Source organism: Bombina bombina, chromosome 1 (genome assembly GCF_027579735.1).
Source record: "Bombina bombina isolate aBomBom1 chromosome 1, aBomBom1.pri, whole genome shotgun sequence".
NCBI classification, from domain to species: Eukaryota; Metazoa; Chordata; class Amphibia; order Anura; family Bombinatoridae; genus Bombina; species Bombina bombina.
In genome coordinates this window covers 1383492354-1383518613 of record NC_069499.1, presented here as the reverse complement: position 1 = coordinate 1383518613, position 26260 = coordinate 1383492354, and the positions used below count along the sequence as shown (strand labels likewise).

Below are 26260 nucleotides of genomic sequence, written 5' to 3'. Positions count from 1 at the left end.
TAAATTATTCCTATTTAAAGCTAAATACTTACCTGTAAAATAAACCCTAATATAGCTACAATATAAATTATAATTATATTGTAGCTATTTTAGGATTAATATTTATTTTAAAGGCAACTTTGTAATTATTTTAACCAGGTACAATAGCTATTAAATAGTTAATAACTATTTAATAGTTACCTAGTTAAAATAATTACAAAATTACCTGTAAAATAAATCCTAACCTAAGTTACAATTAAACCTAACACTACACTATCAATAAATTAATTAAATAAAATACCTACAATTACCTACAATTAAACCTAACACTACACTATCAATAAATTAATTAAATACAATACCTACAAATAAATACAATTAAATAAACTAACTAAAGTACAAAAAATAAAAAAATATTTACAAACATTAGAAAAATATTACAACAATTTTAAACTAATTACATCTACTCTAAGCCCCCTAATAAAATAACAAAGCCCCCCCAAAATAAAAAAATGCCCTACCCTATTCTAAAATTAAAATAGAAAAGCTCTTTTACCTTACCAGCCCTGAAAAGGGCCCTTTGCAGGGCATGCCCCAAAGAATTCAGCTCTTTTGCCTGTAAAAAGAAAACATACAATACCCCCCCCCCAACATTACAACCCACCACCCACATACCCCTTGGAATCAGCCAATCAGAGTCAAGTTCAATTCGATTGGCTGTTCCGATCAGCCAATAGAATGCGAGCTCAATCTGATTGGCTGATCGGATCAGCCAATCGGATTGAACTTGAATCTGATTGTCTGATTTCATCAGCCAATCAGAATTGTCCTACCTTAATTCCGATTGGCTGATAGAATCCTATCAGCCAATCGGAATTCGAGGGACGCCATCTTGGATGACGTCATTTAAAGGAACCTTCATTCGTACTTAGGACGTCGCAAGAAGAGGATGGATCTTCAAGATGGAGCCGGTCGTCATCGGATGGAAAAACATAGAAGATGCGGCTTGGATGAAGATGTTTGCCGGTCCGGATCGACTCTTCTGCCCGGATAGGATGAAGACTTCTGCCCAAAGATGGAATACTTTAGCCGCCGCTTGGATCCAGACTTCAGCCGGAGGATGGACGTCACTCTTCAGCCCCCGCTTGGGCTTGGATGAAGATTTCGGAGGCTCTTCTGGACAGATCGGGACCCGGTGTGGTGAAGACAAGGTAGGGAGATCTTCAGGGGCTTAGTGTTAGGTTTATTTAAGGGGGGTTTGGGTTAGATTAGGGGTATGTGGGTGGTGGGTTGTAATGTTGGGGGGGTATTGTATGTTTTTTTTTTTACAGGCAAAAGAGCTGAATTCTTTGGGGCATGCCCCGCAAAGGGCCCTTTTAAGGGCTGGTAAGGTAAAAGAGCTTTTCTATTTTAATTTCTTTCATGTAATTAGCAAGAGTCCATGAGCTAGTGACGTATGGGATATACATTCCTACCAGGAGGGGCAAAGTTTCCCAAACCTTAAAATGCCTATAAATACACCCCTCACCACACCCACAATTCAGTTTTACAAACTTTGCCTCCCATGGAGGTGGTGAAGTAAGTTTGTGCTAGATTCTACGTTGATATGCGCTTCGCAGCAGGCTGGAGCCCGGTTTTCCTCTCAGAGTGCAGTGAATGTCAGAGGGATGTGAAGAGAGTATTGCCTATTTGAATTCAATGATCTCCTTCTACGGGGTCTATTTCATAGGTTCTCTGTTATCGGTCGTAGAGATTCATCTCTTACCTCCCTTTTCAGATCGACGATATACTCTTATATATACCATTACCTCTACTGATTCTCGTTTCAGTACTGGTTTGGCTTTCTACTATATGTAGATGTAGTGTCCTGGGGTAAGTAAGTCTTATTTTCTGTGACACTCTAAGCTATGGTTGGGCACTTTTATATAAAGTTCTAAATATATGTGTTTAAACATTTATTTGCCTTGATTCAGGATGTTCAATATTCCTTATTTCAGACAGTCAGTTTCATTATTTGGGATAATGCATTTGAATAATTACATTTTTTCTTACCTTAAATTTGACTTTTTCCTGTGGGCTGTTAGACTCGCGGGGGCTGAAAAATGCTTCTTTTTATTGCGTCATTCTTGGCGCGGATTTTTTTGGCGCAAAAAATTTCTTTGTCATTTCCGGCGTCGTACTTGTTGCCGGAAGTTGTTTGTGATTGCGTCATTTTTTTTTTACATTTTGCGCCAAAAATGTCGGCGTCGCCGGATGTGGCGTCATTCTTGGCGCCAAAAGCATTTAGGCGCCTAATAATGTGGGCGTCTTTTTTGGCGCTAAAAAATTTGGGCGTCATTATTGTCTCCACATTATTTAAGTCTCATTGTTTATTTGCTTCTGGTTGCTAGAAGCTTGTTCATTGGCATTTTTTCCCATTCCTGAAACTGTCATTTAAAGAATTTGATAGATTTTGCTTTATATGTTGTTTTTTCTATTACATATTGCAAGATGTCTCAGATTGACCCTGGATCAGAAGCTACTTCTGGAAAAACGCTTGACTGAGTTCAGTCCTACCAAAGCTAAGTTCATTTATTTTAAATGTTATGAATGTTTATCTTTAGCTATGGTTTGTAATAGGTTATCATGATAAACTTTTACATGCAGAATCCATTAGTATTTATGCTTTATATATTTCCATTCTTTTTACATCTTATGTACAAGAAATATTTAGAAGATTTTTGAGAAATATTTTTCTGATTCTATTTTAAAGGCTTTGTCTGACTTTGTGCCTTCTAATAACATTTTTAGGTCTTTTTCAACTTCTTTTTTAATTATTGAAGTTTCAAATGACCAACAACATACTGATTTATCCTTCTCTGATGATGTTTTTTCTCATTCAGAATTTTCTTCATCAGATATTGACACTAACAAATCTACTTTTTTATTAAAGTACATTTGTTCTTTGTTGAAAAGGTGTTGATTATTTTACATTAAGGTAACTAGTTCTTTTTCAAGACTAGCTAACAATAGTTCTGCTTATTTATTCTTCTGTGTTTTCAGAGGTTTTTTTTCCAATTCCTTATACTAGGGAATGGAATAGGCTGAGAATTTTATTTTATTCCTTCTTCAAAGGTTTTAAACTATACTCTTTGCCGGCAGTTTAATTCAATTTGGAGGGTTCTCCAATTTATTGGGGCTATCTCTACTCCTACTAATTATGCTATTGTTTCTATAGCAAAATAGTATTTATTTTCCTTTAGATGGTTGTATCTTATTTATGGAAAATTATTTCGTTTCAGGTACTTTTCTTGGACCTATGATTTATTTGGATGTTGCAATTGCTTAATTTTTTCTGTTTACTTTAAGTTAAAGTATCAGATTATGATTTATTTTAGCATTGTTAAAGGGACAAAATTTACTAGACTAGGTGCTGTTGCATTTGTCTTGTTGTTTTGCATTTATTGATTATGCAAGTCCACTGTATTGTCTGGTCCTTTAACTGGACTATCATGCTAATAATTTCATTTGTGTCTTCATTTTATTGAATATTTTCGCAAATGAGGTTTAATCTATGTCTTTAGCCGTTTGAGCTAGAAGAATTTTGTGATTTCTAAAAATCCATATTTCTTTTGTTCTAAGATAATCAATTATTTGTTTTATAATTGGATTCAATTCTTAACTGTTACTCTGGGCTTCAAGATTGAGTTCTAAGACTAAAACTTTAAGCTTATACTAGTTTGGTTGTTCTTATTATGGAATGAATTCCTGAATTCTTTCCCAAGTAACATGTTTTTAATTGGAATTTTTTTCCGTTCGAAATCAGCTCCCTTAAATTGCGATGTATGTGCAGTATTCCAGCTTGGCTGGCAAGGGGCAGGTTAAGACTTTTTTGAAATTTATTTGGTTCTATTCGGTCCAAATTTTTTGATTTTATTCCAGTAAGGCTAACACTTTCTTTAAGTGTGTTTCGGTCCTATTTATTTTGGGTACTGTTGAAGCATGGCTGGTCACCCGTGGGGTTCAAGCGCTGCTCAGACCTGGAATCTTCTGGGGTATTTTTTCCAGTTCCATTTTTAGGAACTGGGTTTTGGAGTTTTTATTCAAACTATTCTGCCTTTTTTTGGTCAGTGATAGCATTATTTGTTTTCTTTAGATACAATAAATGCATATTTTTTCTGTATTCATTCAGATTATTTTCTGAGGATGCGGAATCTCATATGATTCACTTTGTTCTTCAGGACATAGTTAGAGGATCTTTTTTTCAAAAGCTCTTGAGTCCTCTCACAAGGGTCACCTTTTTTTGGGTTTCCAGATAGTTTGTGTCACTGTCTTTGTCTCTATCAGACAAGGGACAATTTTATTGGGTTCCGTCTGTCGGTACCTTTAGTCTCTATTATTTCCTTCAGTTGCTATATATGCATAGATGTTTTAGGTCTTATGGCCACAGCATTGGATTCAATTCCCTTTGCTCATTTTCAATAGAAAGAACCTTTCCAGTCTTTTATGCTGAATTATGGTGCAGGGATTCTAGGATTTCGCATTTTAAATCTTCAAATCCTAATATTTATCTCTCTTGATTTGGTGGTTAAGATCACCATCATTTAGTTCTACAGGTCTCTTCGTTTCTTTCAACCTGGACCATGATCTCTACAGATGTGAGTCTTTTTGGTTGGGAGGCTGTCTGAGGATCTCTGTCAGCACAAGGGGTTTGGAAATCTCAGGAGGCGAGATTACCATTTGATATTTTAGAACTCCGTGTTTTCTCAGAGTTTTTCAGTTAGTTTCTTTTTGAGGAAGAGACGTTTATTGTTTTTCAGACAATATCACAACTATGGTGTATGTCAATCATCAGGGTAGGACTATCAGTCCTTAGGCTGTGACAGAAGTGTCTCGGATATTAGCTTAGGCTAAATCCAGCTCCTATCTAAATTCTGTGGTTTTTTTCCCAGGTATAGATATTTGGGAAGCGGATTATTTCTGTTAATCAAGCTTTACATCCAGGAGAATGGTCTCTCATACCCAGATATGTTTTTCAATTTTTCAGATATGAGCATTTCTAGAAATAGATCTGTTGGCATCTCATCTGAATAAAGAACTTCCCAGGGGCCTATTCAGGTCCGGGGATCCTCAGGCGGAAGTAGTGTATGCATTGACATTTCTTTGGAAATTATCTTTTTGCCTATTTCTTTCCGCCTCTAGTTCTTCTTCCAAAGTGATTTCCAAAATTCTTATGGAGTATTTGTTTGTTATGCTGGTGGCTCCAGCATGGCCTCTCAGGTTTTGGTATGCGGATTTCATTCGGATGGCCAGTTGCCAACCTTGAACACTTCCGTTTACACCAGACCTTCTTTCTCAAGGCCCATTTTTTCCATCAGGATCTCAAATCATTAAATTTGAAGGGATGGAGATTGAACGCTTGGTTTCAGGCTCGTAAATCTGTCTCTAGAAAGATTTATTATTGAGTCTGGAAGACCTACTTTTCTTGGCATTCTTTTAAAATTCATAGAATTTTATTATTTTTTTCAGGTTGGTTTGGATATGGTTTTGTCTGCAGTTCTTGTTAGGACAAATCTCTACTCTTTCTGTTCTTTTTTCACAGAAAGATTGCTAATCATCCTGATATTCATTGTTTTGTTCAGGCTTTGGTCCGTATCAAGCCTGTCATTAATTCAATCTCTCCTCTTTGGAGTCTCAATTTGGTGCTGAGGGCTTTACAGGCTCCTCCGTTTTGAAACTATGCATTTTCTGAACATTTAATTACTTTCTTGGAAAAGTATTGTTCCTTTTGGTTATTTCTTCTGCTAGAAGAATTTTTGAGTTATCTGCTCTTTTTTGTGAATATCTTTTTCTGATTTTTCATCAGGATAAGGCAGTGTTGCTTCCTGATATTCATCTTTTTTTTTTTTTTCAGGTTTTGATTCGTATCAAACCTGTCATTAAGCCAATTTCTCCTCCTTGGAGTCTTATTTGAGTTCTGACGGTTTTTCAGGCTCTTCTATTTGAGCATATGCTTGCTCTGGACATTAATTACTTTCATGGAAAGTATTGTTCTTTTTGGACATCTCTTCAGCTAGAACAGCTTTTGAATTATCTGTTCTTTCTTGTGAATCTCTTTTTTCTGATTTTTTTCATCAGGAAAAGGTGGTTTTTGCTGTCCTCATTTCAATTCTTACCTAAAGTTGTAAATTCTAACAAACATTAGGGAGGAATTATTCTTTTCCTAAGACTTCTTTGGTGAGATTCTTACTTTCTATGTTGAAGCTATTCAGATTTCAGATAGACTTCTAGTCTATTTTTTATTTTTTCTGGTTTTAGGAAGGTCAAAAAGCTTCTGCCATTTATTTGGCATCTTGCTTAAACTTTTGATTCATCATGCTTATTTGAAGTCGGGTGGATTCCCGCCTCGGAGGATTACGGCTCATTCTACTAGGTAAGTTTCTACTTCCTGGGCTTTTTAAGAATGAAGCTTCTGTTGATCAGATTTGCAAGGCAATGACTTGGTCTTCTTTGCATACTTTTACTATGTTCTACTATTTTGATGTTTTCTCTTCTTTAGAAGCAGTTTTGGTAGAATGGTACTTCAGGCAGCTGTCTCAATTTGATTCTTCTGCTTATAATTTCAGTTTTTTTCATTATAAAACTTGAAACTTTTTTTGATTTGGGTAGTGGATTCATTTTTCAGCGGAATTGTCTGTCTTTATTTTTATCCCTCCCTCTCTAGTGACTCTTGCGTGGAAGTTCCACATCTTGGGTATTTATTATCCCATACGTCACTAGCTCATGGACTCTTGTTAATTACATGAAAGAAAACATAATTTATGTAAGAACTTACCTGATAAATTCATTTCTTTCATATAAGCAAGAGTCCATGAGGCCCACCCTTTTTTGTGGTGGTTATGATTTTTTTGTATAAAGCACAATTATTCCAATTCCTTATTTTTTTTATGCTTTCGCTCCTTTCTTATCACCCCACTTCTTGGCTATTCATTAAACTGAATTGTGGGTGTGGTGAGGGGTGTATTTATAGGCATTTTAAGGTTTGGGAAACTTTGCCCCTCCTGGTAGGAATGTATATCCCATACGTCACTAGCTCATGGACTCTTGCTAATATGAAAGAAATGAATTTATCAGGTAAGTTCTTACATAAATTATGTTTTTAGAATAGGGTAGGGCATTTTTTTATTTTGGGGGGCTTTGTTATTTTATTAGGGGGCTTAGAGTAGGTGTAATTAGTTTAAAATTGTTGTAATATTTTTCTAATGTTTGTAAATATTTTTTTATTTTTTGCAAATTAGTTCTTTTTTATTTTTTGTACTTTAGTTAGTTTATTTAATTGTATTTATTTGTAGGTATTGTATTTAATTAATTTATTGATAGTGTAGTGTTAGGTTTAATTGTAGATAATTGTAGGTATTTTATTTAATTAATTTATTGATAGTGTAGTGTTAGGTTTAATTGTAACTTAGGTTAGGATTTATTTTACAGGTAATTTTGTAATTATTTTAACTAGGTAACTATTAAATAGTTATTAACTATTTAATAGCTATTGTACCTGGTTAAAATAATTACAAAGTTGCCTGTAAAATAAATATTAATCCTAAAATAGCTACAATATAATTATAATTTATATTGTAGCTATATTAGGGTTTATTTTACAGGTACGTATTTAGCTTTAAATAGGATTAATTTATTTAATAAGAGTTAATTTATTTCGTTAGATTTAAATTATATTTAACTTAGGGGGGTGTTAGTGTTAGGTTTAGACTTAGCTTTAGGGGTTAATACCTTTATTAGAGTAGTGGCGAGCTCCGGTCGGCAGATTAGGGGTTAATAAGTGTAGGAAGGTGGAGGCGACGTTGGGGGCGGCAGATTAGGGGTTAATAAATATAATATAGGGGTCGGCGGTGTTAGGGGCAGCAGATTAGGGGTACATAGGGATAACGTAGGTTGCGGCGGTGTACGGAGCGGCAGATTAGGGGTTAATAATAATATGCAGGGGTCAGCGATAGCGGGGGCGGCATATTAGGGGTTAATAAATATAATATAGGGGTCGGCGGTGTTATGGGCAGCAGATATGGGGTACATAGGGATAATGTAGGTTGCGGCGGTGTACGGAGCGGCAGATTAGGGGTTAATAATAATATGCAGGTGTCAGCGATAGCGGGGGCGGCAGATTAGGGGTTAATAAGTGTAATGTTAGGGGTGTTTAGACTCATGTTCATGTTAGGCAGATTAGGGGTTAATAAGTGTAGGAAGGTGGAGGCGACGTTGGGGGCGGCAGATTAGGGGTTAATAAATATAATATAGGGGTCGGCGGTGTTAGGGGCAGCAGATTAGGGGTACATAGGGATAACGTAGGTTGCGGCGGTGTACGGAGTGGCAGATTAGGGGTTAATAATAATATGCAGGGGTCAGCGATAGCGGGGGCGGCATATTAGGGGTTAATAAATATAATATAGGGGTCGGCGGTGTTATGGGCAGCAGATTAGGGGTACATAGGGATAATGTAGGTTGCGGTGGTGTACGGAGCGGCAGATTAGGGGTTAATAATAATATGCAGGTGTCAGCGATAGCGGGGGCGGCAGATTAGGGGTTAATAAGTGTAATGTTAGGGGTGTTTAGACTCGGGGTTCATGTTAGGGTGTTAGGTGCAGACTTAGGAAGTGTTTCCCCATAGGAAACAATGGGCTGCGTTAGGAGCTGAACGCTGCTTTTTTGCAGGTGTTAGGTTTTTTTTCAGCTCAAACAGCCCCATTGTTTCCTATGGGGGAATCGTGCACGAGCACGTTTTTGAAGCTGGCCGCGTCCGTAAGCACTGCTGGTATTTAGAGTTGCAGTGGCGGTAAATATGCTCTACGCTCCCTTTTTTGGAGCCTAACGCAGCCCTTCTGTGAACTCTAAATACCAGCGGTATTTAAAAGGTGCAGGGAAAAAAAAGCATGCGTAGCTAACGCACCCCTTTGGCCGCAGAACTCTAAATCTAGCCGATAGTGAATTCAGAGAACTTGCAGTAGCCCAGCTGCTAAAAGTTTAAAATAATTGTCTCAGATATTTTTTGTGATGCATGTAGATCCAACATTTTTTTTTTATAATTATCCAGTTTTAGAAACCTTTTACAACTCCAGTGTGTGAGAGTGTGTGTATCTGTGTGTCTGAGAGTGTTCATGTGTGTGTGTGTGAGAGTGTGTATATGTGTGTGTATCTCTGTGTGTGTGTGAGTGTGTATCTGTGTGTGTGTGAGAGTGTGTGTATATCTGTGTGTTTGTGTGTGTATCTGTATGTATGTATCTGTGTGAGAGTGTGTGTATCTGTGTGTGCGTGAGAATGTGTGTATCTGTGTGTGTTTATCTGTGTGTGTGTATCTGTGTGTGTGTGTGTGTGTATCTCTGTGTGTGTGTATCTCTGTGTGTGTGTATCTGTGCGTGTGAGAGTGTGTGTGTATCTCTGTGTGTGTGTATCTGTGCGTGTGAGAGTGTGTGTGTCTGGGTGCGTGTGAGAGTGTGTGTATCTGTGTGTGTATCTGTGTGTGTGTGTATCTGTGTGTGTGTGTATCTGTGTGTGTGTTTATTTGTGTGAGTGTATCTGTGTGTGTGTGTGTATCTGTGTGTGTGAGAGACACAGAATAAATATATGTGTGTCTGTGTGTATCTGTGTGTGTGAGAGTGTGTGTATCTGTGTGTGTGTGTGTGTGTATCTGTGTATGTGAGAGTGTGTGTATCTGTGTTTGTGTGTGTGAGAGTGTGTGTATCTGTGAATATGTGTGTGTGTGAGAGTGTGTGTATCTGTGTGTGTGAGAGACAGAGATTAAATCTATATGTGTGTGTGTGTGTGTGTATGTCAGAGAGAGAGAGAGTGCATATCTGTGAGTCAGATTTAGGGTTGCCACACGCTCCGGTATCACCAGGACAGTCCTGTTCTGGTGCTGTATGTCCTGTGTCCCGGAACTTCCCCTAAATGTCCCGGGCCAAAAGATCCCCTGGCGCAGCAAGCAGCAGTGAGCACAGATTTAATAAAAAACTTAGCTGGCCAGGGGAGCTCTTAGCCCAGCACATTTAAGGGTAGTTCCGGGACACAGGACATACAGCACCAGACCGAGACTGTCCCGGTGATACCGGGGCGGGTGCTGTATGTCCTGTGTCCCGGAACTACCCTTAAATGTCCTGGGCTAAGAGCTCCCCTGGTACAGCAAGCAGCAGTGAGCACAGATTTTTTTAAAAATTAGCTGGCCAGGGGAGCTCTTAGCCCGGGATGAGAGAGTGAGACGGAGTCGGAGCCTGGAGTAGACAGTGTGTGGGAGCCTGAGGGGGGAGGAGATTCGTCACGTCCTGCGCTGTGATGATGCACATAACAGTGTGCTCAGATCTATGAGGTGCGTGGTTTGTTCTGGCTGGCTCCACAAGTCACCGGCTCCGGAGAAAAAGTTTTGTAAGTATATAATATGGCTGCAGCTTGTGACAGCCTCAGGGCCTGCCCTCAGCATGGCTTACATATAGTTAATAGAAGCATCTGTTTGATGTAAAGTATAACTGGTGACTACTTATATATGATTTTTAAATGTACTGGCCATTTTAATGCATTTGTGTCTATTTCTATTGACCCAAAGATGTAAAGCTGTAGTGATAAGGCTGGGGACACTAGCTGATTATATAATATATTATATATATATATATATATATATATATACATATATATATATATATATATATATATATATAATAAATACATAATATATATAATAATATATAATAAAAAAAATATATATATATATAAATTTGATTTCATATTGACTTTGAGGCCGTGAGAAGCCACGCCCCAAGCCACACCCTCTCCACCCCGATTTAATAAGTGTCCAGGAATCTTCTGGGCAAAAGGTGGCAACCCTAGTCGATTGTATATATATGTGTGTGAGAGCGTGTGTATCTGTGTGAGTTAGAGACAGAGAGTAAATCTATGTATGTGAGTGTGTGAGTAAGAGAGAGAGTGCATATCTGTGAGTCAGGGTGTATATATGTGTGTGTGTGAGAGTGTATATCCGAGTGTTTTTGTGAGAGAGCGAGAGTGTATTACTGTGTGTGAAAATGTATATCGATGTATGAGAGAGAGAGTGTACATCTGAAAGTTTGTGTGAGAGTATGGGTCCCATTTATCAATCCCTGGACAGACAAGGTTTGCTTCCGTGAACCTATCTGCCCGGGATTGCAGGCAGGGGGCAGCAGTATGCAACCTGTGTTTAACATTGCACAAGCAGCTGCTTGCACACACCTATCGTTTGAACTGCACTCCATTACACTAACTGAGTATCATAGGGTTAAGAGGATCCCTAGGGGTCTTAGGATGAATGCTCGTCCGACCCTTATGCTAGATAACAAGGAGTATTGCACTAAATTTTAAAAGATCTTGAATAAATGCTCATTGGACATTATTACCCTGACAGTTGAGTGTTTGCAGAAGGAAATGGAAGTACAGCAGCGCAAATTGGCCCGACTGGAGGCGGAGCTTAAAATTTCACTCACCGTGGAGGCTGCTGGCAAAGTGTTAAATGAAACTAAGAGTTTATAAAAGAAAGGAAAGACCAATGGCACTACTCGTACATGTTAGTTACCCCTATGTTACTCACTAATATATATGGACACTGTCCCTGTATTATATGTACGGGATTTGTGAGGTGCTATGTAGTAATAAAGTTGATCGTTATTAGGCTCCTGAGAGTGTTTTTAATTTTGTATTTTCCTATTTTATTTTGTGTTTATTTACAACTGTTCACGTTATGAGTCGAGTTATTCCTCTCTGTTGTCTATTATCTGTCAAATAATCATTTGTAAGTTGACAATGTATTAACCCCTTGAGTGCTATATATGTAGTCTGTTTTCAAGTGTTGACTCCTTCGCCTCTCTTGTTTTGTTGTTGTTAAATGAAACTAAGGCTATGTTGGAGGATTTAATAAAAACGATGGAAGCCCGCAAACGCTCCAAATTCTCCCGTGATGAGGAGGAATACAAGTCTGGTCATGTGTACAGATGGACACGTGACCCACAGACGAGTGAGCGTAGTTCCGACAGAGGGTCATGGCATCGCAGAGCACGCACAAATCAGAAGTGATCCTCTTCTTTTGGCTCCACTACCGAATGTTCCCAGGGGGAATCCGACAGCAATGCCGGCGTGGAGGGAGGAGGTACAACAGAGGCTGGAAAAAGCAAGCAGGGTCCAGATCAGCAACAGGAGCAGCAGCTGAAACAATACAGGGAAACACGCTCCAAGACAAAGCACAACCCCCACTAACGGTAAATGTATCAGGTTATGAACCGAATGCTAACGAAGTTACAGTGATGGAGAAAGGACTGTCATTCTTTTCAGAGAGAAATTGTGAATTTTTTAGGTTACAACAAGATTTATTCAGTTTTTTCCGCTCTGTGAAATTAAAAATGTTTTTTTGCAGCAGATAACAAAAAGCTTGGTGAAGTTCCTTTGCAAGGGGGAAAACAAGGTGGGAACCCACTAAGTATTAAAGAGTTAGGATTAAGAAATAAGAGTACATTTGTACCAGGTACCAATAACCATAGTATGGGATACATTTGCTAGTTTGGTATTAGAGGATATAAAGATATTACAGCACTGTATGAATACTAAAAAGCAAGTACAATGTATGAATTTCTCTCATGTTGATAAGCTGGCATTGAGGTCGATGCAGAATAATAAAGAGATCATTTTAAAGAATGCTGACCAGGGCGGTGCCACTGTCATGTTGGACAGGGAATATAATATTGCAGAGATCCTATCCCAATTATCTGATAAGGATGTATATATGAGGGTACCTCGTGATCCTAAATTCAAAGTCAAAAGGGAAATCAAAGCTGTACTAGAGTGGGCATTTAAAAATGGAATTATAAGTCAAGACACAAAATCATTTCTTGATAAGGATGATGGTATTAGCCCTGTTTTTTACACTTTGCCCAAAGTGCACAAGTGCGCTGAGAGACCCCCAGACCGTCCTATTGTGGCCACCACCGATTCAGTCTTTTCAAATATAGCTGTATATTTGGATAGGATATTGGAAGAGGCACAGTCATTTGTCAAAGACACAGGTGACTTTTTGAGAAAGCTGAATATGGTGCTGCTCCCTGGCAATAAATATATTTTATTTACCATGGATGTTGTAAGTCTTTACACATCAATATGTCATTCAAGTGGAATAGGAGCTGTGGAACATGTATTGGTCTCCAATGGGAGGTTTTCTAAATTACAATGCACTTTTCTACTAGAGTTGTTGAATATCATTTTGAAGTGTAATTATTTTATTTTTCAGGATCAGTTCTTCATGCAGATACAGGGAACGGCGATGGGTTTCAAAGTCGCCCCCAATTACGCAAATATATACATGGATTCCTTTGAGGAAAAGTTTGTGTATGAGAACCCTCTGTTTACCCGGTATGGTGCCACATGGTGGCGCTATATTGACGATATTTTTGGTGTCGGGTGGGGGGGCGACATTGGAACCCTTCTGGAGTTCGTGGCTCATTTGAATGGATCCACTAGATCCATAAAATTTAAGATTACTTGTAGTGAGTCAAGGGTTGATTTTTTGGACACTTCAGTGTATAAAGGCGATAGCCAATTGTGTGCAGACTTGTACAGAAAGAGTATTGATTATTATAATTTGGTTAAGTATGATAGTGCCCATCCTGTGCCCCTGTTGAACTCACTTCTATATAGCCAATTTCTAGGAGTGAGAAGGATTGTATCTGACCCTAATTTGGTAGAGGAGAGGCTCAGGGAGATGGGTAAACTGTTTATAAATAGGGGTTATCCTGAGGAACTAATTAAGAAATATATGGATAGAGTACTGGCATTAAATAGGGAAGAGCTATTGAAAGAGAACAAAGTGAGCGAACATAAAAACAAAAATAAGGACCGGTTGGTATTTGTTAGCCAATATAATAAGCAATCTAAACAAATACAGAATATAATTAAAAAACATTGGCATATCCTTAGGGAATGCAACCCCTAGTCACTGAATTTAAGCAATATCCTATGCCTGCTTATAGAAGAGTTCCGTCTCTTAAAGATGCCCTTATTAGGAGTGATGTTGGCAGGGCTAAAACTGATGGAACAGGCTATATTACTAACAAGAATAGGGGTTATTAACCCCTGTTTGGGGTGTTTTAGTTGTAGTAAAATGATTAAAGGGCACCAGTTCACTCACCCATATACTGGAGCTAAGTTTGACATAAAGGATTATTATACCTGCAATTTGGATTTTATTATCTACTTGATTAAATGCCCATGTTGTTTGGTTTACATTGGTGAGTCCACTAGGAGAGCTAGAGAGCATATGAACCAACATAAGTCCAATATTAGGAGGGTGGATGAGGAAGCCCTCGTCTCTAATCATTTCGTTAGGGCAGGACATCAAATTTCTCAGTTGAGGTTTCAGATAATATAAAGGATAGAAAGACCTAGGAGAGGGAGTGCCAGAGAGTTGATTTTGAAGAGACGGAAAGCTTTCTGGATCTTTAAATTAGATACCTTGCATCCTAGGGGTTTAAATAGGGACCTAGATTGGTCGTTGTTTATATAAGGTTCTTTAATCCCTATTTTTTTCTGCCAGTTATAGAATGATTTAATGATATATGATGTGATTAAGCTTGTGACTCCATAAACTATCCTTTGTGATCTTGTACTAAGATTTCACAAATTAAATATAATGCACTGTAATATGATATATTCACCAGTGGGTGGCGATGTGTAGTGATTCTCTGTTAGATTTACCTGTGTTTGTATACTTATAGGTTTGAGCTATATAAGTTGTAATGTTATTTTTCTGCCAGTAGATGGTGATATGTACTGATTATATGATGGATACACCTGTGATTATACTCACCTGAAGGGTATAAATAGAGTGACCTACCATGTTAGAATTGTACACATGATTAAGGGGTGAGCCCCAAAACCTGTTTTTTATTCTCTTGTCCAAAATAAAAGGAAAATTTATTTCACTGGTGCTGCTGCTTTTTGTACTTACTTTACTGAGAGAGTGGGTGAAATCAATCACCTTGACACTCGCTCATTTGAGGTGATTGACATGCCCTGCTCTTGTGCAATTAGCTGCACAGGAGCAAGGGACATGCCCAAGAATCCTCTTGTGCAATGTTAACATCGCAACTGGCAATTGCAGGCGGGCCGGACAGGTTCACTACTTGCAAACCTCTCCACCTGCAGGGATAGTAAATCTAGGCTAGTGTATCTGGGTGTGTGTGTGTGTGTGTATTACTACTTTTACAATGTTTTCACATTTTACTACACTCAAGAATAGGGCGCACACATTTTAGTCACTTAGACAAAAATTGAACAAATAAAAAATTTGGCACACACTACTCAAAAAAAGGGAACATTGGCCCTGCGGGTCCACTGAGACATCATTTTTATTAAAGGGACACTGAACCCAATTGTTTTCTTTTGCAATTCAGATAGAGCATGCAATTTTAAGCAACTTTCTAATGTAATCCTATTATCATATTTTTCTTCGTTCTCTTGCTATCTTTATTTGAAAGAATGCATCTAAGCTTTTTTTTTTTGTTTAGAACTCTGGACAGCACTTTTTTTTATTGGTGAATGAATTTATCCACCAATCAGCGAGAACAACCCAGGTTATTCACCAAAAATGGGCCAGCATCTAAACATACATTCTTGCATTTCAAATAAAAATATCAAGAGAATGAAGAAAATTTGATAATAGGAGTAAATTAGAAAGTTGCTTAAAATTTCATGCTCTATTTGAATCACGAAAGAAAAAAAATTGGGTTCAGTGTCCATGCAGCGATAGACATGTATACGGGTTTCACACAAAGTTACTCTATAGTGTTTGTAGTCAAATACCTGTCCATAGGTGAGAAATTCAACCTTACTGACAAGTTGCATTTCTTTTTGAATAGCCAGCAAAATAAGCATATAGCTTGGTCTGTGTCAATTTGTATTGTTGCAAAATACACATCCATTCAGCTAGCATAGCTTTTTGGATCTTGCTGTTGATCTTAAAAAATACATTCATTAATATTTTGTGTGGCTGATCTAGCTGATATCTTACATGATTACACCATAAGTTCATCAGCAAGTGCCTGTGTTCCTTAGTGACTATTTGCTTTTACAGTATTTTTATTAGATTAGATTGCACAGATTTACAAACGTTATCATCCACTATGTTAGTCAGAGTCTTAGTAGAATCAAATTACAACAAAATAAAGTGCTAGCAATATTTTACAAGCGTTATAATTAAATATTTGCTAACTGTAAAACATAAAACCTTACACAATAAAATATACAATGTTTCTGTTCTGTTATGACTTCACATTATAGCATAAGAAACGATACCTTTTATTAGGAATAAATACACAATGAGAGAGTTAAAATACAGAGGCGGGGAAACAGCAGCATCTGACAGACGAAAAGGGTGAGGACAGGAGGAGTGTTTAGAAAGGAGGAGACCTCTTGACAATCGTCAGAAAGGAAGGGAGGAGAGAGAGATGTTGGTGCCATGACAGCTTTGCTGATGTTTGAAGCAGACTAAGGAATTACACCAGGCAGTGAATTAGCAGCCTCAAACACCAATTTCAAGGTACAGAACAATTTATAATGTTGTAGTGAGTGTGTGAACATGTTGTGTTATTGCTAGGTCTGTATGCCGGACCCTAGACACATTCTCTCCTGTACAGCTGTTATCTTTGCTTTGCAAATAATAATGATGATGATGATTATTATTAGTATTCTTCTGTTGTATAGTGAAAGCATGTTTTGCAGATTGTCAGGCCAGGCTCTGAAGAATGGTTGGAGTGTCACATAACCATCATTTGAATTGAAAAACACATGTAGAAAAAAACACACATTTATGCCAAGTATGTAAATACACACAGATTTATGTTAAAGAGGAGAATTTATGTTTTTTTTGTTCATTAGGGGACTGTAAAATGCATATGTAAATGTTCAGTATCATCAGTCATACTGCATTATTATATATTCATATTTAACCTGTTTATATCACAAACAATTCTAATTCTCTTACTACTAGATATTACTTATGCTAGTTAACCATTTGATGTTGACAATGGACACTTTTCCAACCAACATTATTTTTTCATATATAGAATTTATAATAGATTTGTGTAAAAACAAGTATCTAATATGATAGAGCAGAATTTATAGCTAGGCCTGACTGTTTCTCCATATTGTTGTCTATGATAAAACTGTGTATGTGTGTATATGTATATGTGTGTGTGTGTGTGTGTGTGTGTATATATGTATGTATGTGTGTGTATATATGTATGTATGTGTGTGTGTGTATATATGTATATATGTGTGTGTGTGTATATGTATGTATGTATGTATGTGTATATATATATATATATATATATATATATATATATATATATATATATATAAATATATATATATATGTGTGTATATATATATATATATATCATTTTTAACCTATCTTGACCTTTACAGTATTAATGAAATAAACATGATTTTTGTTAATCTGTTGCATAATTGCTATAGTTGTCAGAAGGTAAAATCTAAAGGATTTTTAAATTGATGATGTTGGGCAATAATGCTGCTCTATAGCTAATACTAGTAAGTATAGTTAAAGGGACATGAAACCCACAATTTTTCTTTTTCTTTTTTGATTCACATAGATTATACATTTTTAAACAACTTTCCAATTGACTTATATTATCAATTTTGCTTCATTCTCTTGGTATCTTTTATTGAAGAAGCACCAATGCACTCCTTGGAGCTAGCTGAACACATTTGTAAGCCAATGAAACCGGACATACATGTTCAGCCACCAATCAACAGCTAGCTCCAAGCTCTTGAGACTACCTAGATATACTTTTCAACAAAGGATACCAAGAGAATGAAGCAAATTAGACAATAGAAGTAAATTGGAAAGTTGTTTTAAATTGTATGCTCTATCTAAATCATGAAGAAAAAAAATACGTGTTTCATGTCCCCTGCAGCAGGCTGCTTTGGATATATCTATTAATTTGCCTTTAATGAATATATTGTCTTTGCAGTTTATATGGGAAAAATATGCTAGGAAATCTCCAGCTTGCTTAAAAACCTGTACAACCACAAATCGGTGCCTTTTGTTATCTGAGAATCTGTTCTTAAAAATGTATGCAAAAGTGTAAGAGATACAATTATCCTCTCGTGTATCATGGAATTGGGGTGTGGATAAATGCCGGATCCTAATGGATCCATGCCTAATTTAGACAGATACACACAAATCCATACACTTCTGGATCCATCACTATTTTACACAAAAATAATCTGATCTTGCCATATCCATGTCTTATTTAGACAAATATACACAAATTTAATTTTTGTCCACACAAACACATCCAGACACTTCTGGGTTGTACAATATTTTACACGAAAACATCAAGGTCCTTTCAGAACCAATAGTTTTTTACAGAAAAACCGCAAAAATGTTGGTTCTGAAAGGACCCAAATATTTTGAGTAAAATGTCGTTGGATACAGAAGTGCCTGGGTGTGTTAGTGTGGAAAACACTTAAATGTGTGTGTATCTGTCTAAATTAGGCATGGAAACGGCTTTTACCCACACCCATGCAATTGTGTAATATATTTATATATGTCACTTTTAACTAATACATTCCAGCATATTTTGTAAATTCCACACTGTTTTTTTTTTTTCCGTTTTCGTTTATACATACTCTGTCACCCCAGTTGTTGGGTGTAGTGCCTGTTAAAGGGACATTATACACTGATTTTTTTCTTTGCATATATGGGGCGCGATCCGATATAGATCCCAGTTTGCGGCGCAAGCGAAGGAACCAGCGTCGCCCGCAGTTTCAGCTCGCAACTCGAGCTATCCCATATAAGTCGCCGTCAGATGCTAACGTGCCGTAAGTCTGACAAACCAGCGATGTCCAGAAATCTGCGCAAGTACAAATTTCTGGCGTCGCCAGTGACTTGCGGCACGTTAGAAACTGCCGGCGCCTATAAAACCTGACTAAAGTCTAAAACACCCGCACTGTCTAACACGCCTCCCTAACATAGCCCGACAAGTCTAACACGCCTCCCTAACATAGCCCGACACGTCTAACCCTCTATCCGCTATCCCCCCTCACTAGCCTAACAATAAAATATGTATTAACCCCTAAACCGCCGCTCCCGTACCCCGCCGCAACCTAATAAAGTTATTAACCCCTAAACCGCCGCTCCCGTACCCCGCCGCCAGCTATATTATATCTATAACCCCCTAAAGTGAGCCCCTAACACCGCCGCCATCTATATTAAAATTATTAACCCCTAATGTAAGCCCCTTACACCGCCGCCATCTCTATTAAAATGATTAACCCCTAATTTAATCTACCTACCCCGCCGCCAGCTATATTATCTATATTAACCCTAAGTATATTATAGTTAATATAGGTATTACATTATATATATTAACTATATTAACCCTAATTATATTAGGGTTAATATAGTTACTATAGTATTTATATTAACTATATTAACTCTATCTAACCCTAACTAAATTTATATTAAATTAATCTAATTCATTTATAAACTAAAATATTCCTATTTAAATCTAAATACTTACCTATAAAATAAACCCTAAGATAGCTAAAATATAATTAATAATTACATTGTAGCTATGTTAGGGTTAATATTTATTTTACAGGTAAATTGTTAATTATTTTAACTAGGTATAATAGCTATTAAATAGTTATTAACTATTTAATATCTACCTAGTTAAAATAATTACCCAATTACCTGTAAAATAAATCCTAACCTAAGTTACAAATACACCTAAACTAGCAATAAATTAAATAAACTACAAACATCTATCTAAAAATACAATTAAATTAACTAAACTAAATTACAAAAAACAAACAAACACTAAATTACAAAAAATAAAAAAAAGATTACAAGATTTTTAAGCTAATTACACCTATTCTAAGCCCCCTAATAAAATAATAAACCCCCAAAATAAAAAAAATTCCCTGCCCTATTCTAAATTAAACAAATTTCAAAGCTCTTTACCTTACTAGCCCTTAAAAGGGCCTTTTGTGGGGTATGCCCCAAAGAATTCAGCTCTTTTGCATACAAATACAATACCCCCCCCCCCCATTACAACCCACCACCCACATACCCCTATTCTAAAACCACCCAAACCCCCCTTAAAAAAGCCTAACACTACCCCCCTGAAGATCTCCCTACCTTGTCTTCACCACACCGGGCCGAACTCCTGATCCGATCCGGGCGATGTCTTCCTCCAAGCGGCAAAGAAGAATTCTTCCTCCGGCGATGTCTTCCTCCAAGCGGCAAAGAAGAATTCTTCCTCCGGCGACGTCTTCCTCCAAGCGGCAGCAAAGTCTTCATTCTTCCGGCGGCATCTTCAATCTTCTTTCTTCGCTCCGCCGCCGCGGAGCATCCATCCCGGACGACTACTGAACTACGAATGAGGTACCTTTAAATGACGTCATCCAAGATGGCGTCCGCCGAATTCCGATTGGCTGATAGGATTCTATCAGCCAATCGGAATTAAGTTAGAAAAATCTGATTGGCTGATTGAATCAGCCAATCAGATTCAAGTTCAATCCGGTTGGCTGATCCGAACAGCCAATCAGATTGAGCTCGCATTCTATTGGCTGTTCCGATCAGTTTGTAGTTTATTTAATTTATTGCTAGTGTAGGTGTATTTGTAACTTAGGTTAGGATTTATTTTACAGGTAATTGGGTAATTATTTTAACTAGGTAGATATTAAATAGTTAATAACTATTTAATAGCTATTATACCTAGTTAAAATAATTAACAATTTACCTGTAAAATAAATATTAACCCTAACATAGCTACAATGTAATTATTAATTATATTGTAGCTATCTTAGGGTTTATTTTATAGGTAAGTATTTAGATTTAAATAGGAATATTTTAGTTTATAAATGAATTAGATTAATTTAATATAAATTTAGTTAGGGGTGTTAGGGTTAGATAGAGTTAATATAGTTAATATAAATACTATAGTAACTATATTAACTATATTAACCCTAATATAATTAGGGTTAATATAGTTAATATATATAATGTAATACCTATATTAACTATAATATACTTAGGGTTAATATAGATAATATAGCTGGCGGCGGGGTAGGTAGATTAAATAAGGGGTTAATCATTTTAATAGAGATGGCGGCGGTGTAAGTGGCTTACATTAGGGGTTAATAATATTAATATAGCTGGCGGCGGTATAGGGGGATTAGATTAGGGGTTAATAATTTTTATATAGGTGGCGGCGGTGTAAGGGGTCAGATTAGGGGATAGATAAGGTAGATGACAGCGGTGTAAGGGGTTCTAATTAGGGGATAGATAAGGTAGATGGCGGTGGTTTTAGGGGCTCACAGTAGGGGGTTAGTTTATGTAGATGGCGGCGGGGTCCGGGAGCGGCGGTTTAGGGGTTAATAACTTTATTAGGGATTTCGGGGGGGGGGATCGCGGTTGACAGGTAGATAGACATTGCGCATGCGTTAGGTGTTAGGTTTATTTTAGCAGATCGCGGTTGACAGGGAGATAGACATTGGGAGTTACGGGGCTCCAATAGTCAGCGTAAGGCTTCTTACGGCTGCTTTTTGTGGCGAGGTGAAAATGGAGTAAGTTTTCTCCATTTTCGCCACGTAAGTCCTTACGCTGCATATTGGATACCAAACTGCGCGGGTTTGGTATACCTGCCTATAGCCCAAAAAACTACGGGCGACGGCAGAAATATACGAGCGTAACTTCTAGGTTACGCCGTATATGTGATACCAAACCCGCGCAAATATTGGCGTCGCCGGCTTTTGCGGGCGACGATTTTTATCGGATGGACCCCATGTTTTGTAGATGATCTATTTATATAGCCCATAAAGTTTTATTTTAAAAAAATGTATAGTTTTGCTTATTTTTAAATAACATTGCTCTGATTTTCAGACTCCTAACCAAGTCCCAAAGTTTTATGTGAATACTGTCAGCTACCTTCTCCAGCTTGCTCCTGTTTGTGTAAAGGGTCTTTTCATATGCAAAAGAAGGGGGAGGGGGTGTGTTATTTCCCACTTTCAGTGGGCTTTCCAGCTACCTTTTCAACAGAGCTTAACTGAGAGCTTTTAAGTAAGTCTTTAAACAGTTTTATACTGGATTTTTTTTTTTGTTCTTTATAGTAGTGTCTATTACATGCAGTTATATGAAAATGAGTGTATACTGTCCCTTTAATGGTAGATACAAATTAGCTTGAAATCTTTTTTTTTTTTTTTTCATTCTTGTTTTTATATTTCCTTACTTCTTCTATACACTATGTAAACATTTATTTTTAATTGCACCATCAAGTGTTTTAAATTTGTGCACTATAAATGCTGGGTCTTGCAAAATGCTGTAGTGATTTATATGTTTACTGTATAAGGGTACTATGCCTATGATATGTATATGGGGACGAATATTTTATTTCTATATTTATAAATGTGAATGGATAGTGTTTATGGAGGGAAATAAAAAAGTAAATGTATCTGAAAAGGAGACAAACAGGTCCAATTTGCGGTTGTATTTCTGGTCTAACAGACTCCCTGAATTACAAGATTGGGGCTATATGGTTCAGGTAGGTAGGTGCATAGTCATAATAGTAATGTTGTACTTTCCTTCTGTTATGTCCTATGGTGAGGGTAGAGTTTCAGGACACAGTGTAAGGGGAGGATCTGCTTACATAACAGGTAAGTTTTAGTACCTGGAAAATTATTAGTTTTGTGTAAACAGTAGTAGATGGGTTGTCAGATACCAGGGGTGTTACAGCCCTAAGGTAAATGCAGGTACAGGTGTTCAGTAAATATATATTACTGTACAATGAACAAAGTCCTATTCCCAACCCAGATTGTGGAAGTGTTGGCATTAAGCCACGCTATAAATTTTTAGACCTTCCATATTATTACACACTGTGAAATATCTGCTTTTAACAAGCGCTAATTATAATATTTACCAGGCTTGTACGGACCAGAATTTCCTAATCTCTCAGGTAAAAGTGACTAAACCTGTTTGAAACATCTATATTCACATTCAGTTCTGTTTGCAGCACTGAAGAAATTAATCTTATTATAGATGCATAAGCTAATACTCCATGAAGTTCTTAACCACAGACCCTAGTATGCATACAGTCCTACACACATAAATACTGGTATGTATGTATGTAGTCTTCAAAGACCTCAGTATGTATGTAGTTCTCTACCATATGGTCCCTAGTATGCATACAGTCCTACACACAGATACTGGTATGTATGTAGTCTTCAAAGACCTTAGTATGTATGTAGTTCTCTACCATATGGTCCCTAGTATGCATACAGTCCTACACACAGATACTGGTATGTATGTAGTCTTCAAAGACCTTAGTATGTATGTAGTTCTCTACCATATGATCCCTAGTATGCATACAGTCCTACACACACAGATACTGGTATGTATGTAGTCTTCAAAGACCTTAGTATGTATGTAGTTCTCTACCATATGGTCCCTAGTATGCATACATACAGTCCTACACACAGATACTGGTATGTATGTAGTATTCAAAGACCTCAGTATGTATGTAGTTCTCTACCATATGGTCCCTAGTATGCATACAGTCCTACACACATAAATACTGGTATGTATTGTATGTAGTCTTCAAAGACCTCAGTATGTATGTAGTTCTCTACCATATGATCCCTAGTATGCATACAGTCCTACACACAGATACTGGTATGTATGTAGTCTTCAAAGAGCTCAGTATGTATGTAGTTCTTTACCATATGATCTCTAGTATGCATACAGTCCTACACACACAGATACTGGTATGTATGTAGTCTTCAAAGAGCTCAGTATGTATGTAGTTCTTTACCATATGATCCCTAGTATGCATACATACAGTCCTACACACAGATACTGGTATGTATTGTATGTAGTCTTCAAAGAGCTCAGTATGTATGTAGTTCTCTACCATATGGTCCCTAGTATGCATAGAGTCCTACACACACAGATACTGGTATGTATGTAGTCTTCAAAGACCTCAGTATGTATGTAGTTCTCTACCATATGGTCCCTAGTATGCATACAGTCCTACACACAGATACTGGTATGTATGTAGTCTTCAAAGACCTCAGTATGTATGTAGTTCTCTACCATATGGTCCCTAGTATGCATACAGTCCTACACACAGATACTGGTATGTATGTAGTCTTCAAAGCCTCAGTATGTATGTAGTTCTCTACCATATGGTCCCTAGTATGCATACAGTCCTACACACACAGATACTGGTATGTATGTAGTCTTCAAAGACCTCAGTATGTATGTAGTTCTCTACCATATGGTCCCTAGTATGCATACAGTCCTACACACACAGATATTGGTATGTATGTAGTCTTCAAAGACCTTAGTATGTATGTAGTTCTCTACCATATGGTCCCTAGTATGCATACAGTCCTACACACACAGATATTGGTATGTATGTATGTAGTAGGGCTGCACGATTAATTGCATGATGCGATTAATCGCGATTTTAAATCGCCACGATTTTAAATTGTGGGAGTATGCAAATTTTTTTTTTTTTGATTAAAAAAAAAAAAAATCCCCCCATGTGGCTGACTGTACTGCATTGAGGATTTTTTGTGTAATAAAATAAATTGCACACTGCAACGATTTAAAATCGCAATTAATCGCATCATACGATTAATCGTGCAGCCATAGTACATACCCTAAGTTTCAGACTGCAGACGTCCCTAGGGGAAATATAAGTAAGTGACTTTCCCTCCTCATCATTCTCCTGCATGGGCTCTGCTTTTAGACATAGATTGATCAGCTGCTACTGAGATCACAAACAGAACACGTTTTGATATAAAAAAAATTGCATACTCCCGCGATTTAAAATCGCAATTAATCACATCATGCAATTAATCGTGCAGCACTAGTATGTAGTTTTCAAAGACCTCCGTATGTATGCAGTTCTCTGTGTAGTCTTAGAATGTCTGTAGTTCTCTACACATAGTTCCTAGTATGTATAGATACACACACACACACACACACTGACAGCATTGCAGTAAAATTTAATTCTAATGTCCCTGTAAAACATTTAATGTGAGAGCAGTTTAAAGGGATAGTAAACACCAAATTTGTTTTTGTTTATAAAGTTAGATAATCCCTTTTATTTGCCATTCCCCAGTTTTGCATAACCAACTCTTTTTACCTCTAATTACCTTGTATCTAAGCTTCTGCAGACTGCCTCCTTATCTCAGATCTTTTTACAGACTTGCATTTTAGACAATTAGTGCTGACTCTTAACCCTTTAAGGACACAGCTTTCAGTTTGCTCAATTGTTTTATGACGGAAAAATTCTGTCATTTCTCCTTAAGACGTTAAATAACTTCATGTGCGTGAGCACAATGTTATTTATATGAAAAACATGAACTAACACCCTTTAGCTGTGAAAAACTGGCCTTCAGGGGCTTAGAAATTAGCAAAGCATATGAGCTTACCTAGGTTTATTAATTTGATAATAAAAGTAAATTGGAAAGTTGTTTAAAATGACATGCCCTATCTGAATCATGAAAGTTTTAATTTGGACTTTACTATCCCTTTAAGCTGTTATGTTTTTTTTAATTTTGATTATACAAACCTATAATCAATAGCACTTGCCACTGGAGTGGACCCTCAATGTGCAAACAGCACAATCCACAAATGAAACCTGAGCATTGTGTCTTGCTATTTCAAAGCTGGTCAGATTGTCTAATGTTTAGTTTTCATTTTTCTTTTACTTTCCAAAATCTTTTTTTTTGTGTATGTTAGAGTGGACCATTTTAATGAGCAGTGGCATTGCTAAAATGTAATAATGAGGGGTGGGACTGCATTGGAGGGGAGAGACAAGGTGTGGCACAGACTGGGATGCACAGGGAGTGAGATAGCGAGTGGTTTTGATGTTTTTGTGATGCTAGTGTCCTTGACAGTGGAATTTATTGAATGCATTGAGAAGTAATCAGTTAATATAAATATATATATATATATATATATATATATATATACATACATACATACATACATACATACATACATACATACATACACAAAGGTATCACGCTGTATATGATGAATATATATGAGGGGCCTCACAGGATCGATAAAGGTGGAGACAGCAGAGACATCAATACATCATCAACTTGTACACTGACTCGGTGGTCACCAACAAACATCAGGTATATTGACTCGGCGGTCACGTCTCGGGCTTCACCCGTACTTAAC

At 37.1% G+C, this 26260-nt stretch overlaps 1 protein-coding gene across 1 annotated transcript in view; it reads left to right on the top strand.

The window, feature by feature from the left end:
* The first annotated feature begins 16475 nt into the window (after window positions 1-16475).
* B4GALT3 (beta-1,4-galactosyltransferase 3) overlaps window positions 16476-26260 on the top strand; it is a 79036-nt gene continuing 69251 nt past the window's right edge. Inside the window, exon 1 of the mRNA XM_053704484.1 lies at window positions 16476-16570. The gene's annotated coding sequence lies outside the window, so the exon portion shown is untranslated. The remainder of the gene's footprint in view (window positions 16571-26260) is intronic.